Raw genomic sequence first — 13612 nt, 5'->3', positions numbered from 1 at the left:
ATCACGATCTGTATCCTTGTCAAATTGAAATAGGTACTTCTCACCAGCATCATGGATAGAAAGACCATGACATTAACGCCATATAGGTGGTATCGCACTCTTAAAACAAGGGAGTTTGAAGAAAAGAAGTCAACCCACAAGATATAAATGACGACTGATCGCCGCCGCCTACCTCGCCGAACTAAGGACCACACAAGCGGAGCCAGACAACCCGGAGGAGGAACCACGAATAGGAGATTGATCAACCATGCTGAATTAAGGAGATTTTGTTGAGCTTTTTCTGAAACCTTAGTGGCTAGGGTAGAGAGAAAAGGACAATAGGGTATTTTTTTAATATAAACTTGATATGCTATAGCACTATTTAATAATACTTCAAAAAAAATTCATCGATTGATATTTATGACACACCACCAATCATCCTTTTGAAAATAAATAAACTAACCACCGACAAAAACATACATTCTAAAACATTTCCACACTATTCAATCTAATGGCTATTAATATTGGATTTTGATCAAATTACAAATAATATAATGCTAACACGTGACCCTATCAATTTATCAAATTTTGTTGAAAAAATGTCAACAAATAGAATTTGGTTTTTCAATACACACAAAATATGAATTTAACAAAACATCACAATTTTGTATCCTTCTAGCACTACACATGTTTTCCCCCTCATTGCAATGAATAGGTTGGGGATAATATTAAAGATGATGAAGCGATGTTGACGACCAATGCAAACTTAAGCTTAGTTATTGTTGCATCCACATACCTTCCTTGAAAGCATGGTTCTAATTTCGGTCGTCATCCAAACCAAGAGATAATAAATTATGCTTCAAGAACTAGTTTATCGAACGTCTAATTTTTATAGATCAGAAATTTTGAACTCAATATAGAATGAGTCCAAACATTTTCCAAAGAATACGTGGTGACCGTTGCCGATATGATTAATAATTTGTCCAATAAATCAAATGCTGCTAAGCAAGCTTGACAGCTTACGGAGCTGAAGATGACAAATTTTTGTGAATGCTTGCTTTTGATGTTGAAAGATGTGCATGGTCGAATGGAAAAATCTATGTCCATTGAGTTTTTTTAGAGATTTACAAGAGGAATTGCTACTTTGAACATTAATGAGCGTTATTGCAGTTCATCATAGAAGACTTCTAGTTATAAATGAGAGGAGAGGCTTTTAAAGGATGATTGGGAACATTTATTGTAAGATGCTAGGTAGTATAAGATTATTTTAAAATGATGTGCTTGAAGCTATACAGCGTAGAGTGCATAGATATACCTTTAAATGCAACAATAATGTATGATTCTCTTACCATAGTTGGTTCCAGAATCTTCAGAACCAGTTTCATCTTGAACTCGGCTCAACCAGAATGAACACGTTTATTATGTTTCGTCACATAGGAAAATTGCCAACACATTTTATACTTACACAACTTCATCAACACAAGATGTCCACAAATCTTGTATTCTCTGATATGAGTGTTGATCTGATGGCATGCATTGATAAATAAAAGTTGATTAACATTGTTGTGGACTAGCTTAAACAGTTGTTTCCTTTGTCTACTTCATAAATGGTATCATATCTAAATCGACTTCGTTCAAGAATTTGTGAGTTTTCTTTGTCATACGATCAATTAAATTTTCCATGAACAATCAACATTCATAGAAGTTTTCTTATATTTTTCTTAATAATTATATTTGTTATTGTAAGATTGGTATAGAGGATCTCATAAGGTATCTATTATTTTCTTCCTTAGATGTAAGAACCTTAGTGATTTGTGGTAGTGCCCAACAATACCATAATTTCACTAGGCCAAACAACAATTCTTGGAAAAGTGCATACCAATAATTCCTTGGGAGTAGGGATATAGACTGATTTAGATATGTGATATATCCAATGGGTAAGATAAGTTTTATCAATCCTGATATGGTTGAAGCATTAAATGAGGTCTGGGAATGAGTATATTTAGATTCGATGAATGAAGATATATTATGCCACCTTTTGGTTTAAGCATTTTGATGAATTAACACATCAACTAACCAAATACTCAGGAAGACATATCCAAAATGCCCACTACGTCAGTATTACTGGATTAATAGGAGTGACACAATCCTTAATTTTCATCGTATCCTAGGATTGGTGTGCCTTGATGTGGATGACTTCAACCGTGAATACAAATTCAAGAATGATATGTTGGAGGATAGATATTTGATATTATGAAACTATAACTTAATTATGTAGTGAGGAGGTTGATTATTTGGAGTGCTTGAATTACATAAATTAGATGAATTTGGGGATTTAGTCTGTGCTGAGTATTATATGAGTGAGAGTTTATTCAAATCTTTTTGGGCACTCAGATTATAGATAACACATATTTTTCGCATAAGTTGTGCATTATTTTCTTTAGTTTTGATTTTGTTTATGTACGTTGTTTCATTTTATAGTTTGTTCTGCTGGTTTCTAAGATAATTCATATTATAGAGAAATAAAAAATTATGCATGATTAACTAATTAACCTTGAGTAAAGGTGAAATTGAAGCTATTTCCTAGAGGAATTTAATCTATAGCCGGGCTGAGAGGGGCTGGAGATGGTTCATGGTGAGTGCATCTGATCCTTGATCAGTGACATTAGGACTTGCATTTGATGTCTCAATTTTGTATTAACCACCAATTGTGCTTTAATCATACTCCAATGATCCTTGATATCTTTGTTGAGAATATCTAGTTGTTAGTTAAAACCATTTCGAACAAACCAGTTACCCCATTGTCCCACACATGTGTGTTCCAGTTGGTAGTGTGATTTAAACGGGTAGATAGAGCTACATATTCCTTTGATTTATCACTCAGCTCAACAATAGAGTCAGTGGACTGACAATTTTGGATGGTGGCTTGCATGAGGTCTTTCATGATAGGGTTGGATTTCAAGAGTATGATTAAACTTCATCAACTTATCCGTGTAGAAGAGTTTGTTTTCCAGTGCATGCTTGACGACATCAATAATGAGTTCTATCAGCTTAGGGTTGGACTTGACCTTTATGTTGTCCATAACAAAACTTTAATGTGTGCCAAACTATGCTAATGATTTTAAATTTCTACAAAAGTTCAAATGAAAAATTTGTAATTCTACTTCATTGTCTAAATATTCAACATTTGTTTATTTTACAAAAATGGCTATTTAATGATAATTATTTATTTGAAAATGGGTAGAATTTTACCCCAATTTAGGAGAAGTAAAAGTTAAAATGAAAGAAAGAACGAAATAAATATAAATATTCTTCAATAATTCTCAAAAACCCTACAATTGAACCAATACACCCTATTTTCCAGTCACATGCACAACATATATCCAAATCAAACGACTTTAAAATCAAACCAAAAGATCCATGTTTGGGTTGATTAATTTCCTCTCCACGTGTTTTTCTATAGTCTACTATCATTTGGAAGGAAATACTACATCTTAAATTAAATTTGCATTTTCTTAAAATATATTTGTTGAGATTATATATACAAGATGATTACATTAACGTTTTGAATATCTTATGAATGTAATAAGTCGCATGTGTAACAGTTTCAATATTGAAGTTGTTCATTCATTTTTATAAAAAAATGTAATTAATTGATATCTCTATGATAAGATTGTCATTACTCACTTTGAAACCTACTTTATTACATTTTTTTCTCCCCAATTTTTGAAGTCATTGTCGCTGGTATGACTGTAGGTGGTGGAAATGTGGGAGTAGTTCTAAGGGCATCTTTATCAATGTACTAAAAACCTATACCCAAACTCAAATTTTGAGCTCCTTGGTTGTTTATCTCCAACAAGAGTAACTCAAACTCATACCCAATTTTATAGAGATTCGCGGAGCCATCGGGAATTAAAATCAACGCTGTTGTATTTTTTGTCCTATGCGAGATGCAGAACCAAACCCATGCTCCAACGCGTTATATCTCTGCAATTGAATGTGTGGGGCCCGCTGTAATAGTAATGAGAATTCCTATTTAACAGATGAAGTAATATAGGCAAGGATATAGGCAATTAAGCCAAATGCATTTTGGGTTTCATTGTTGGAGACAATTTTTTGGTAGATGGCAACCCGTTTGGGTATGAGTCTAACTGGTTGGAGATGCCCTAACCCAATTGATATTCTTCAAATGATCCAAGTACTTAAGAAAGGCAATGATCACTCTAATCGAGATTATGATCATATGTTGCACTCTCCTAATGGCTTTGATACACTTCGCACAATGGGGTGGAATGTTTTGTAATAACCCGAATTTTTAGAAACTAAATGCCGAGTATTTTCAAAGTGTTAAACTTGTGAAATTAATTCAAGACGACAATTGGAGGTTTGCGACATTTCGAAACGAAAACGGAAACGTTCTCGGATCGTTTAATTAGAAAACGTAACGTTACCGCAACGTATAGATCGACTTTTATTCCGTCACTCGGTTGCGAAAACTTCCTTCACGAAAGTCGTAGAACTCATCAATACGAATTTGTGGACACATCATGCGTTCGAACCGGACGTCGGACGCGAAAGTAATTAACGTCGGAAGTTCGTTTCCGATTTTGGAAATAGTATAAAAGGAATGAAGGAGATTAAAAATCAGAAAATCAGATTTTTCTAAAAATCAGCTCGGGTACTGTTCACCCGAGCTCGTGCACTGTTCACCCGACCCAAAAACCTTCTCCGGCCGATTTCTCCACCATCCGACGTCGCGTCGTGTCGTGCCACTTATCAAACTGACGGGCCCGACGAGCTTCATCTTTTGGGCTACGCCTTGCACTCCGGCAACAACCACACACGGTGTAGCAACCGCCGGAAGTTACTGTTGTGGCGGCGCCGCCTCCTCCGGCCACCATGGCTCGAGATTCTTGGGGGGTTTTGCTTGTCTCAGTCCCAGCAACATTCCCACAAAAGGAATCGAGCCAAATCGAAGTGTAAGTACCCGAATCAAAATTTCAATTTTCTAGGGTTTGTGAATAGTGCCGAATATATGTTCTTCGTTGTTTGGACTGTTTAGACTCGGATTTAGAACTTGGTGTCAACTAGGAAGTTGTTGGAAATGTTGTTTAGGTTGTGGTGGTGAAATTTGGTGATGATTGGTGGCGGTCGGTGAACAGTAACGCCGCATGAATAGTAACTGTGAATAGTACCGACGCATGAATAGTAGCTGTGAATAGTACAGGCGCATGAATAGTAGCTGTGAATAGTGCTGGTGCATGAATAGTACTGTGAATAGTGATCTGTGAACAGTAGTTTGTAGAAACAGTGATTAGTAAACATGAACAGTGTTCCATGAACAATGTTTTATGAACAACACTTAGCTGTGCTGAACTCGTTACCTGATATTTTAAGTATCATTTTCTAAGCATTTATCGTGCTATTAGGTGACTGACGAAACGAGTGAGGAAATTACTTTCAGAGTCGTGGAAGTTGCACGCAGGAAAGAAGGTGAGTAAAATCTCACTTATTTACGAATCTACCCTTGCGGTGATTCAAGATTTTGCAAGAGTTTTTAAGATTAAATTACGACACGTATACAATATAGTGGATTACATATATATATCGTATAAATGGTAATAAGTACATATATATATAGTTTGTTATATTATATACTGTTATGAATTCATTGGAATTGGTCATTTCGAATGACGAGAATTAAATATTGAGCATGTGATTTGATTTTTGTACAATATGAGGTGTGATTATTGTACGTGGTTTTAACATGAGTTTGTTAAAATGTTTTGTCTTCGGACGAGTTTTGTCTTCGGACGAGTTTATGAAATATGACATGTATATGGTATAATGGATTATATATATATTGTATAAATGGTAAATATGTACGTATATATATAGTTTGCTATATAATATACTGTTATGATTTTATCGTGATTTATGTCATTTCGATGACAAGATTTAAATATCGAGCATGTGATTTTGATTTGTACAATATGATGTGAGATTATTGTACGTGATTTTAACATTGAGATTGTTAAAATGTTGATTTGTCTTCGGACATGATTTTTGGTACAATATGATGTGAGATTATTGTATGTGATTTTAACATTGAGATTGTTAAAATGTTGATTTGTCTTCGGACATGATTTTTGGTACAATATGATGTGAGATTATTGTACGTGATTTTAACATTGAGATTGTTAAAATGTTGATTTGTCTTCGGACATGATTTTTGGTACAATATGATGTGAGATTATTGTATGTGATTTTAACATTGAGATTGTTAAAATGTTGATTTGTCTTCGGACGTGATTTGGTACAATATGATGTGAGATTATTGTACGTGTTTGGCAAGTCGGAACCTAGCCTTTGGCCGGGCGAAAGTTACGATACAGTTAGAGCTCTAGTCTGTCTGTCGTAGTACTGCATGTGAGGTAACGGGTGGTTATCTGCTCATGGGTACTCAGATTGTTTTGGATGTTGGGTAGCGGGTGGCTATCCAATATCGGCGGTGTATTACGAGAGGGGTAACAGATGTGTACCAGCGTTCTTGGTACCCGTATTATAAATGCATTTGGGTAACCAGAAGGGTTACTTAATTTCTCATGAACGCTTCTTTTCATATTTCTTTGGGACAACCAGATGGGCCGTCCATTTACTCATGAGTGCATTTATATTTGTTTGATTTGTGGATGTTCGTATATATATTAATATGCGAGTTATATTTTCATTTTACTCATACGAGCTGTAAAGCTTACCGGGTTTGTGTTTACAATCCCGGTGCACCAATTCGATGGTGTAGTGGATAACTCCGCAGGTGTGGATTAGCGGGAATTGACGGACCGCTCAGAGGACTTGAAGTTATTTATCTCCAGCTTGTGTGAGGATTTTGTGTGACTATCTTGTGAGTTTGTTGTGAGGATTACGCAATTCCATTTGTTATAATATTGAATTATAATTTGGGTTGTAATAATCGGTTTAACTGAGTTGTATTTTGAACTCAGAGATGATCCGCTGTGGCATTTTAAATGATTTCGATTCGTTGAAATTGTTTGGTGTTTAACGACTTTGAAATTTTGAGTTTTTAAGCTTGAAATTTTGGGGTCGTTACATGTTTTTTGGTCCATCATGCGGTAATGGTGCAATCAAAGAAGACTATTACATGTCTGAATGGAGCATAAAGGAGAAGGAGAAAGGTTATCACCATGAAAGTGTGAAGTTTACTGGGAATAGTCGAAGAAAAGGAGGAAAACGAGACTTTGTAACCAAGCCATTTGATGAGGCTTCACCTACACATGTTTAGATTTGACCTCTACTGCGTCAAATGTAAACTTTGCACATTATCTTCTGATGATTTATGCTCATACTTTATAGTAGTTGAATTGATCAAGTAATGTATTGGTTTATCAGTAGCAATTCAACGAAGTAATAATGGTTTTGGTTTTTTTTTTCTTTCTCTCATCGTGTGTAAAAGTGTAAATTGGTAATATATGTTTGGGTTGAAGCCTTGAAGATATGTAGTAAGACAAATAAATTTCAGTGCTCCATGTGGATCACGTGGTTATGCCTAGGGGTCATATGCACTAATTAAACAATGATACATATACATGTAGAGATCGTGGGTGATTGCATAAGTTGTTTTTCTCTTCCTATCTTTGGCAGAATCCTCAATTTCAGCTTGCACGTTTGTGCATTTTGTTTAGCGATTTCATGATAGTATCCTTCAAATAGTATTTAGAATTTGGTGAAGAATAATAAATCATGGGCTATTATGGGTAGTTTAAGAATTTAACCATCTCATATTCCTTCTGGTTTATAGTAGGTTACTCTTAAAATAAATATTTGTGTGAGACGAACCCAATGAAAATTTCATTAACTCATATGGTTTTAATTGGTCTTCAATATGATGTTGCTCTCTGCCACATATAAAAAAAAAATTATTAGTTAGTTTAAAAAAAAACAGAAAAGAGGAACGATAACTTACATATGAGGCTCCACTCCATCATTATTATCATTATTAGACGAACTAGGCATTGAGGAGGACATATTACCTACACCTCGCACCACAGTTCTAGCATTACTCTCATCAAAATGAAGGACATCCTGGAGAATATCCGGAACCGACAATGAGCTAAATGCAACTTCTCTATATAATTTCGCAAAGTGAACCAAATGATGCGCTACACTATTTGCTTCACGACGAACATGAGTGACAGAAATAAAAGCAAAGGAACTCATCAAAGCACGACAATCATCGAGGACCATACTAACCTCAACCAGGTCACGAGCTTCATTGTTGAGAGATGCAACCAGAATGCTGCAATCACTCTCTACTTCCAATTCGTGACAACCTTGCTCTAGAGCAACTCCAAGGCTGATACGACTTGCCATTACCTCGACAAACAGAGGGGAAGAAACAAAATTCAATATGCTTGACCACGCGCTCTGAACCACTCCAACCTCATCTCTCACAATCATCCCAACACCTCCCCCTCAGACGTCCGTATGAAAAGAGCCATCAATATTAAGTTTCAATCTGCCTCCAGTTTCCTTGCACTTTCTCTCTTACCCTAACACGAGCTCTTCTAGGCTTTATAGGATGAACCTGTTTGTAGTCAAATAACATGTTCATAGCCCAATGCACCATACGAATTGGATCAAATGATGCTCCCTTCCAATCTAAATTGTTCCTCTCTACCCATATTTCCCATAGTAACATAAAGAAAATCTCAACTTGAGCAGAATTAAAAGATCTCTATACTACGCAAATACTAACTTGAGTTAGTTTTCTTATACCTTGAGTTGCACTTGACAGTAGCAATGTGCTTAACCACCTCGACCACACCACCATATATACCTAAACTATTGTTAAAATTCGGTGCCCTCTCTTCTTTGTGCACTGGTGAGTTGCCAAGTTTGCTCGGTAGCAAGGCTATGTCTGGGCCTAATCAAATGATCAAACATGATCGAACTAGCAGCAAACAACATAATCATATCAATAAATAGAAACAAAATTAACACGTCATAAGAATCCAAATCCTCAACTCAATGTGAGTCGCAACACGAAGCGATCAAACACGAAGTCACAATTATTGTTCCAAAAAAGAAACACGAAGTCACAATTATGCAATTAGGTCCAGTGCACGACTAGCAAGGGTTTCTCTAACAAAAATGAATTGAATTAGCACTCATTTTGGTTAGAGAAAGCTCACTGTAATTCAAAACAAGTGTGAAGGCGAAACCACATAATTAAACAATTACTAGTATATTACACATACGATGGATGTGTAAGACATTTATTTATTTATTTCCTTTTAAAGCCTCCTTTTTTTTCTTGAATTGAGTAGTGAGAAGTTATTGTATGTGTATATAGTGGGATATATTTTATATACATGCAGTTTTCCTTATTTTTTTATCAAATTTTTATTTTATTTTGTAACATCTCTAAATTCAGAACAATAAAATTTCGAATTTATAGATGCTAACACTCTGATATAACTTCAATAAATGAAATTACGTTACAACAGTTGATTATTATTACCAAGTTTAACAAAATACTTGGATTATAAACTGTAACAAAACGTAATTACACGAATGTAAGTTGTACAGTAATCACTCTCACAAGTCCTCACCAAAATCAAACTAAAATGAACAAAAGTAAAAACAACGCTCTGCTGTCACGCTGTGGAAAATCGTCCACCTCTACTGTCTCGCAGTACCTACAGTACTACCTCATGCACCAATAATGATACACCAGAATTGTAAACACAAACATGGTATGAGTAAACTAAAAGAACTACTCACAGATAATATAACATATTTCTAAACTCAGAATTATGTATAAAAACAACATTATCATCAGAACACTAACAACGTCAAACACACAACCAATGCCACAACAAACATCACATATCGCAACACATGCATAATCATAACACACAATCACATCGCAACACATGCAGAATGTTCTGGGTTAATGCGACCTTCAAGTCGCACCCAGAAGATTGACAGTAATACTAGAGCTCTAGATGATCATCCCCACAACCGGCCAAAAATTGGTTCTGACATATGTCTATGCCACTAAGGCCGCCACAAAGGTAGAACATTGAAATACATTTTGCCACTTAGATCGCCGCTAAGGCTAAATCATATGTATTCATTTTCTTTCGCCAAATTGGCCGCCCCTAAGGCAGAACCACTCACACAAATTCTTTTGCCTTAAAAAGGTCGCCACAAAGACAACACCACAACCCATGTAACAATCATACCAGAATGTACATTTTCTTCTCTTTCGGTAACAACATAACAACAATATAACTCAATAATGCCGGAAGATACATTTTCTTCCATCCCGACCACAAAACATAATAACACCGGAAGATACATTTTCTTCCCTCCCGGCCACACAATATATAAGCACTTCGACTGTACAAATATGTCATCTAAAATCCTCCAATTTACCGAGATGTACATTTTTTCGCTCAGTCTCATCGTCCACAATTCAATATAAACCAACTATAAATACACTATATATTTCACAAACATAATAGCTCTATATACTTAGTGATAAATATATGCATATCATATTACAATTTAGATATACATATATAAATCACCAAATATATACACATTTATATTTCAATCACACAACAAGTAAAATTATACAAAATGTAAGTTCACACGTCTAGTTACCACCAAGGGTAACTAGACCAAACGTGAGGTTTACTCACCTCTAAGCTTGCTCCAACTTCCAGTTCACCGAGTATGAAAACTCATCTCCACCTCAAACACCTAAGTGCCAACAAAAATCACTTAGTAAGGAAAATAACCCAAGACAACCCAACAACCCTCTTATGAACCAAAGAGCTAGGTTCTTCCTCTCCTACCTCAACCTTTCTAAAATAACCAAAAAGACAAGCTCCTAATTTACTAAGGCCACCCTCTCGGCCAAACTCACCAATCTTAACAAACCGAAACCTCACTACCCCAAGTTCACCAAACCGAAACTCTAAACTCAAACACTCCACAACCTTGTTGCCGGCCTTACTAAAACTAACCACCCTTCACCACTCAAATTCTCAAACACTCACCTTTTGCCCACACATCCATAGAAAACACAGTCACCAAATCATCACCAAACATAACAACTAACTCAACTTTCCTCTACCACAACACAGCAGCTCTGCTGCAGGCCTAAAAAACACACACCCAAAACCACAAAATTTACACTCACTAACTAGCTTCAACAAACAACCCAATGTCCTTAACTTTTAAATACAAATTTGAGAGAAAAGAGGGTATGCTTACAAGCTAGAATCGTCTGAAAAGGCAAGGGGATTGCCGGAAGAGCTTTTGTAACCTCCTTTGCCGAAAGTGTAGTTATGGCACATCAAAGCCACTGAGCTCCTCACTGTAACTTGTGCAACTGTAAGGACCAGGTAGGAAAGATCCCTAGCCCACCTCTGTTGATGGCACAACAGCTTGTAGTCCCTGTGTCATTCACTGCTGGAACGGCTTGTGTAGCAGCTCCTAGCTCAGATGTCGTAGTAGCTTGCTTCTTCGACCGGAAGGAATGTGGAATTAACACAGTTCAACTTACTCGGTGGTGATAGGTTTGTTGGTTGAATGATGAGATTGGAGGTGGAGAGATTTTTCTGAAAATGAAGAAGAAAGAGGTTGGTTAGAGTTTGAAGAAAAGAACTAATGGAGAAGAAGAAGAAGAAATAGGTGTGTTCGGTGGAGGGAGAGGGAGAAGATAAGTGTGAGAAGATATTTTCAAATCCTCTCTCCATTTTACCCTTCTGAGCAAACAACCTTCTGTAATTAATTTCTCACCCCTTCGACTTTTGAAAATTGTGTGCTTAATGTCTACGAACTTGTTTTGACGAGCTCTACAACTTTTGTGAAAGAAGTTTTCTGGAACGAGTGACGGGTTAAAAATCAACTCTCGAGTCAAATAAATTTAATCGAATAACGACTTATTGGTTCTCGAATCAATTTCTACTTTGAATGAATGCTATTTAAAAGACATAAAATATGCTATAACCAAAATATCATTTCATTAAACGCCAAGAAATGAATAACGAAATTCAGATTATTACATATTTATTATTTTACTATTTACTATATTATCCGTCATATGTATATTAAAAGCTGTTTTAAATTACGATATATTTATAGTTATTTCTTACCCATTTTTGTTGACAAAGTGGGTTCTCTTTTTAAGAGTATAGATAGGTCAACGGTTTCTCTTCCTATAGTTGAATAGGACAAGATGAATAATTGCCTGAGAAAGAATTAACAATCCGTGAGCATCAGGCGTACGTGAATCATCAGAAGAAACATGAAATTCATTTAAAGCTCAGATGGTCGAGTGACACAAATCGTAACTCTTAAAAAAAGTAGGGACAACAGGTTATGAAGTTTAATTGTGTGTTTTTCTTTTTGTAATTTCACTATTCGGGCATTGTTAGAATGCACAACTATTTAATTTTATATTATAAGTTTATTGAAGTTTAATTAAATTTCATATATGAGTAAAATTTTGAGGATGCATTGTTACATTGTTAAATTGCGGAGTGTTAAAATGGGGAGATATTTTATTCTATATTATGAGTTTGTTGAAGTTTAAATTTCATATACACAAGTTCTATGAGATAAAGTTTAACTTCTATTGAAAAGATACAAAATTATCAATGAAAAAAATGTCTCCATAGTTTGGTCTAATGTTGAGTAGAGGGTAATTTTAATTAGCTTGGTTGCATTATTTTACCTTCTATGTTTTCAAGGCTACCGAAATAAAGTACTATAGACGGTCCTTAGAAGGTTAATGTACGTTTGTTTATTTCGGATCTAGGAGAAGCTAGAAACTGAGTTTTCATCGGAGGGACTTTTATTGTCGGCCCTAATGAGTGTGTTTCTTTTTCCATTTAGTGTTCATTAGGTATTAAATTGGATTGGCATTTCTACAAAAAAAAAAGGTTTAAATTTCATATAAGAGTAAATGTTTAAGGGCCGCATTGTAAACTTTCACACAGGTTATTCAAAATGTTTGAGATAGCCATGAACATAACACATTATATTTGAAATGGGTGAGTATGTAGAATATATAATTCGAAATTGTGTTTTTTTTAAGTAACAATTCATTCAATAGAACTTGCCGAAAATTAGGCAAGAACTACACTACACCAATAAACATGAGATTGGCAAGGAAACAACCTACCTCATGAATAGGCATAGCTGATTACAAGATAATTCCGCTCACATTTAAGCAGGCCTAATACAAAACAACAGTTCTCATCCCAAAAGACGCCAAACTATCTATACTATTACATGTCGAAAACACGCATATATGGCACACGCAACACTATAGACACACCTTAGAAATATTAACCTAAGCATGTATCAGACTTGGAGATAAAAAGAATTAAACAAAACATGCCTCTAACCTCGTAGGGCACATGTTTCCATTGTTATTTCTTGTAGAATCCTAGGCCTAACATAGAACCCAAACCATACTACTATGGATAAACAAAAGGATGGGCAAACGTCTTCTGTCATCTCTATCGCTGACAGATTAGTCGGTTGCCCTTCCTAACGCATCACAACCATCATCACATGTAAGAAAAGAAAC

General features: G+C 35.5%; 1 long non-coding RNA gene across 1 annotated transcript; it reads left to right on the top strand.

Annotated features, from left to right (window-relative positions):
* The first annotated feature begins 4791 nt into the window (after positions 1-4791).
* LOC126788833 (uncharacterized) lies at positions 4792-7069 on the top strand. Its single transcript, XR_007671434.1, has 3 exons — positions 4792-4958; positions 5409-5472; positions 6782-7069. It is a non-coding gene; the product is annotated as an uncharacterized LOC126788833 (long non-coding RNA).
* The last annotated feature ends 6543 nt before the right edge of the window (positions 7070-13612 follow it).

The sequence above is a fragment of the Argentina anserina genome, chromosome 3, assembly GCF_933775445.1.
Source record: "Argentina anserina chromosome 3, drPotAnse1.1, whole genome shotgun sequence".
Taxonomy (NCBI): domain Eukaryota; kingdom Viridiplantae; phylum Streptophyta; class Magnoliopsida; order Rosales; family Rosaceae; genus Argentina; species Argentina anserina.
The sequence above is the reverse complement of the archived record's forward strand: the minus strand, read 5'-3'. Positions and strand labels throughout refer to the sequence as shown.